Source organism: Aphelocoma coerulescens, chromosome 9 (assembly GCF_041296385.1).
Source record: "Aphelocoma coerulescens isolate FSJ_1873_10779 chromosome 9, UR_Acoe_1.0, whole genome shotgun sequence".
NCBI lineage: Eukaryota > Metazoa > Chordata > Aves > Passeriformes > Corvidae > Aphelocoma > Aphelocoma coerulescens.
In genome coordinates, this window is record NC_091023.1 from 17,808,915 (window position 1) to 17,815,030 (window position 6,116).

Below are 6,116 nucleotides of genomic sequence, written 5' to 3' on the forward strand. Positions count from 1 at the left end.
AAGACCACCTACATCAGGATGGATATGGATTTAGAATATTCTGTTGATACAATAAATTGCATATATATACAGGCAGTGTTTTTCTGAAATTTCTGTGGGTTTTGTATTTAGCTGGTACCAGTTTAAGAGAAGCCAAAGGTCGTTACACTGGTGCCTTTATACACGGATCTAACTCTTGAAATCCCATATGAAAAATGGTAAAGGTAACATCTCTGCAACAGGAGAGGGAAACTGAGTACAGATTTATTCATATTATAGCCTGTAGATAACATCCAGCATCCCATTCCCAGTGAAGAGTTCCTTGTGAGCTGTCCAAACTCACCTTTGGGTAGTTTTGCAGCCTGAGACAAAATGTAAACACAAGATGTGATTTTAAGTCAGTGAGAGGGATGTAATGCCTGACTTTGCTTTGTCTAAGGGTTGTACCCAAAGCTTAGTGGCATTAAGAGACCTCAGTGACAGGGAAGCCTTGCAGTGCAGTGTCCTGGGTCCCCATATACCCTGGGTTCACTCGTGCTGCTGTAACACACAATCTCTTGTAGAACTGCTTTTGCATATGGCAGGGTTGTTCAGTCCTTATATTCAATTCCACAGGATGGACAAATAACAGCACCTGACTCGTCTTGGAGTCATTCTGAATTTTAAAAAGAAAGCCAAATAACGAGTATTCAACAACTATTGACGTGCAGATTCTATGCAGAAACTCAAAATTCCCAAGGCACCTTACACTGCAGTATTAGGGCAACTGAGTCAACATGAGCCATGAGCAAGGACAGAACACATCTGAGTGCAGCTACACACATTTCCCACCTTGCAGTTCCAGATACACCATCATGGAGTGCTCAGCATAAAGTGAAGGTGGTGTCTGAGCCTGCTCTGAAGAGATCTGTGGTCGCTGCACTCTGAATGTAGAGAGTGTGTCATCCTCTGCCTGCAGATAGGGGACAGGCAGTGAGATTTAAGACTATTTTAACAGCATAGCAAATTCCCAGCAACAGATCTGTTTTTCATCACAGGCTCCATACTGAGTTGATGAAGCTGGTAAGACAGCAGCCTTGTTGTTCTGTTAAAAAAATACGATCTTGCTGAACAGGAAGACAGCACACAATAAGTTTTCTTTCAGGCTAGAGCGAAACAACATCACTCTCTTTATGTTTTAGGTTGAATTCAAAGAAAGAAATAACTCAACAGTCCCTCAGGAAGAAAAGAAGGAGAGGAAGGAGGAGTGCTGCTGGAAATACCTTAACTACAAGCATTTGAAATATGTAGCAGCTGCCTAAGAGACAATTACTAGTTACCTTTAACATCTCATTCAGGCATGCAGCAATGAAGTCTTGTGGCTGTGCAGGCACCCAGCTCTTCTGGTGGTGCCTGATCTCAGCCTTAGTAAGAGTTCATAGATCACGCAAGTGTGTCGCTGCCACCGGCCTTCTCATCAGCAAAGTGCCTGAGGGCCTCAGTGATGATGGGAAAGTGTCCTGGAGCTGCACCTGGAAATACAAGCAGGGGGAATGCCATGAACATCTTGGCTTCACAGAGCATTTACAGGCTGAATGTTCACAGCTGAACTGGGCCTAACCATTGCAATGATCCAGATTTGTTACTTGTCTGACTATAGGAAATGTATGACCACTTAATTAGTCTAAAAATTATCTTGTAGGGAAGTGTGTTAAGGATGACCATTGCCATACCTTTTTGCATTGCCTGCTTTCCACTGCTAGCTTTCAGATCTGGCAGATTTAAATGCCCTTGAGTACAATTTTTCTTAAGTTTTTTAAGTGACGACTTTCCCAAATGACCTGTTCCTTCCTAAATTTTATGTCAACACTTGTCTGTAGTTCTCAAAGCCACATTCATGTTAGCTTGTCCTGTTTATTCTGGATGGTTCTTCCAGCCACAGGAAATCAGGTTATTACAAAACCCTCCAAGGCACAAGCTAAGAGGAAAAACCTGATTCTGGCACCATGGCAAATTTGATGCTGCTTATTATATATGTAAAGTCAGGCCAGTCTCTCTGAAGAGAGCTGTTACAGGAGATTCAAGGGTCTGTAGGCATAGCAAGCCAGGAGCGGTTGCAGAGGGATCATTATTGAGAAAGAAGGGGACAGCAGTGAGTGCTGGCTGTAGCAGAGTTCAATGTTTATTTAAGAGCTCTTCTTCCTCTCTGTGCATTGGCAAAGAACAACCATTGCATGCCACAGCTCACTGAGGAATGCTACCAGGCTTTGATACAATCACAGGGAAGCCTTTGCTCACCTGAGGCCAGGAGGTGCCATGGAATTCTGCCATGGCCTGGGAGCCCCTGAGCAGCCTCTGGCACAGCCCCTGTAGTGAAGCAATGTCCAAAAAACACATCCATTTGATGGCAGAAGGGAATGGAACAGAGAGATCTGTGCCTACAAACAAAGCAAGCTCCATAATTAACTTCTGTGATATGCTCTGACCCTTTGTTACACTGAGCTCTTGATTTGTATGCGATTACACAAATAGCTGAGACTGCAGGAATCAAGAAACAAACTGGGGGATTGTTCCTCCAGCACCTTTATCATGAGTGGGGGAAAGACTTCATCCTACAGGAAAGTGCAGAATCAGCCCAATTTGGGAGCCTCTCGTCTGTCACTTTCTCCCAGAAAGGGTTATCAGGAGACCAGTGAGTCAGGCGTTACATTCTAGGCTCCAGTGTGAAAGCATCAGCTGTGTAAACCTCTCGTCAAAGCTAGTGTGGAAATTGCAACTTCCAGCAGAAAAAGCAGGGCTGGGAATAAGCAGAATGAGTCTATGTCATGAGCATATACTGATCTGTATTTCACCTCTTCCTCTGACAAAGAGCTCAGTGAAGCAGCAAGCTTCATCCCAGACCCAGGCTTCCAGGATTTTCTTCCCTAGTCCTAGCTTTCTCAGTCATCAGCCTGAATCATCTCTGCTGCTTCCAGATGTGCCCACTGGCAAAGATGATGCCTGCAACAAAATGGAGAAGGACTAGGGAGAAGCTTGGGACTGGTGCAACCCATGGCATTGGCCAGGGAAGGGATGGGAGAAATTTCATCCTGCTGTCATGAAAAAAAAGAGGCCGGAATCATGTTTCACTATTAGAATCTTAAAAGGCTTTCACAGTTACTAATGCATTGCATTATTATTTATGGTGGTCATTATTCATGTGCCTGCAGCTCGGTTAGCCATCAGTGCAGCAACTGTGACATGTTACCCAGAAACATTTTAGCAGGATTCCTCCATTCACATTGCCCACCGGAGGTGATTGATGGATACTGCAAAATCATAAATACTGCTTTTATTATCTTTCCACGATTACTTGTTTTCCAATCCTACAGCCTTTTCAGTGTAGCAGTACTTACACAAGGACCAGCCTCCACCATTCAAGTAGGAATTATAGCTGTAATTAGCAGGCTCAGCCATTAGATGGTAATGTTCGCTCACTGCTGTGCTGGAGGATCTGGTGAGGCCGATGGGGCAAATTTTTCAATCAGTCATTGGTCTGGAGTTTCTCTTCGGAGATGTGCTGAGTACCCTGAACAGTCTGGGAAGTATTTAACTCCTACAGATCCTTCTGATTGCCAGTGGAGTTTGGGTTTTCAGTAGTTCTGCAAATCAAGTCTCTAGCAACTCTAAACTAGATACCAATTTTAAACTCTTTGACCTAGTTGAGAAAGACCTAATTGCACAGAGGGAGGAAAGACAAGACAGTGTTACCTTGCACAAAGATGTGGGATTTCAGATAGGAACAACATCAGCTAGCCTGTGTATGGGATAGGAGGTAAGGATTTCTGAACATATGTTTTAGGAATTTTAAGGTATAAAACAGAGGAATGAATAAAGATTGTCCCTGCACCATATGCAACTATATACATATCTATGTAACTATATAAATAAAATGTGACCTTCTTCTGAGCAGTTGCAGCACTTTGATAATATATGCTGGACACTTTAAAGATGAAAAGGCACCTCTTTGCTCCAGGGACATTCAGGGAACTGGTGAAAACATGGCTGTTAAGCTGATAAGAGTCTGAGCACAGTTTCAGCACATGTGTTGGGTTCTGCAGCTTGCTCTTAGGAATCCACAGGTAACGTGTTGCTGAACTCAGAACATGTATGAACAGGACTGCATCTCTCTAGGTGAATATGCAGGCCTCCTCCTTTGCAATTTTTGGAAACAAAGATGTAGCCAGGGATTCTGGAATATGCTGACCATACTGAAAATGCATGCAAATATGATTGGGCACCTGGCTGATGTCACTTGCGAGGAGCAATGGCTGTTTTCCATAAGAGAAAGTAATTTGAAGGATGGTTTTCATAGCAGCTGAAGTCAAATCTTTTACCTTAATAGCCCAAGTAAGGTGGAAAGGAAAGAAGAAACAAGTGCCTGAATCCCTGAACTGGATTCCAGCTGGTACCCAAAGGAACAGCAGAGCCTGTTTTTTCTTTTGTACACACAGGAAAACAGGAAGCCTCAATAATGCACTTTGTCTCACACATGTCCTAGGCTTAGGGACTCGACTCTTTATCAATATAGGTATATTTCCCAAGACAGACAGAGATGGGGGCGTAGCCTGAATCCTGAGCATGAATCCTTCCTGGCTCATCTTGGCAGATGCATTGTGTAGACCATATTGTCAGTAATATTATTAATGTGCCTCTACATTGTCAAACAAACAAACAAACAAAAAGCCAGAAAAGCAGTGTGCTAATACCCTACCCTACCAAAGAGTACAGACAATGTCACCTGGCTGCAGGTCTGTGCAGATGCTCCCTTATGCAGTTAAATGGATTAAGACTTTAATCCATCCACTTGGTTGTTTTGCAGTGCACAGTGGCTCTGGTGATTACTGACACTTGCAACACATGCCCAAACCCAGCAGAACTCTGGAGAAGAGGAAATTTTATCTCAACACGACTTCAATATCATAACACCACAGGTAACATCACTTTTCTTCATCCTTTTACTTCATTCCTCTTCTCAACAGCAAGGACTGGCCTGGAGCAGTAACACTTCTAGTCTCACCTGCTTTGCTGCTTCTGCACTGGCCAGGCCAGGTGTCTTCCAAGGAGCATTCCATGGCCTTATTGTGCCAAGACACAACCAGCAGTATTGCCAAAATAAGGGCTACAGAATTAGGTCCTTAAGCAAATAAACTTTGCTTACTGCTTCTCTTTGAGGAGTATTGCTGATTCTTCCTGTTTCTTTTCCTTCCTCCTTGTAACTTGTACCATAATAACAGGATTCCTCAGACATTATTTTTGGCCAGGTGTTTGATCAGTGCTTTACACCACTTCCAACTGTTGCTACAGGCCCATTCCACTCATTACTAGTCCTCCCGAAAGTCCATCAAGGAGACACAGGGCTTGAGTTCTAATTGGAAAGCTCATAGTTCAGACTGTAGCCAGGAAGTAGCAAAAAGGTGCTTTTACGTTCTAGCCAAGAATACATTAGGAGTCTGCAGCTGAAATAGTCATGAAACTATAAAAAGCACCAATACCTTCAAGAGTGTTTCATGGTGAGTTTGGAAGTCCAGTGTCCACAGCTGGTTAAGGAGATAGGTGTCAGTCTTGGAGGCAGCTTCCTGTAGGCCCTCTGGATGTTCAAGAATATCAGAGACATCCAGATACAGAGAAAAACAAAAACACACACAAAAAGTTGACTTATAGAAAACATGGCTGTTCTCATGTCCCACCTCACTCAGCTGTGACCTGATAGCCCCAGAGCCTGCAGCCCCCAGATCCACACTCCCACAGGCATTAGCCATGTTGGAGCACTTGGACAGCCCAGGAAATTAACCATGTCTAGTCCCAGGCAAAGGCATCTGGGCAGCAATGGAGTGTGTCCTTTCCACTGTGCTAAGAGTGAGCAGGAGAATGGATCAAGTGAACTGATGTTGATGCCTTTTCAGCTCCCACAGTGAGAGCAAGGCTGGTGCCCTGCTCTGGACGTTAGCTTAGACTTTAAAGACCTGATTCACTTCCCAGCCAGGCTACAGATCTTCTCTGTGATCCTGGACAAGGTGTTTCAGGTAGTTTCAAGTTACAGTCAGTCTGTAATCTACCTGTAAGTAAGATGGGCTGAAAACAAAGAGTCCCATCCCCTCATTTTCCCTTTCACCAGA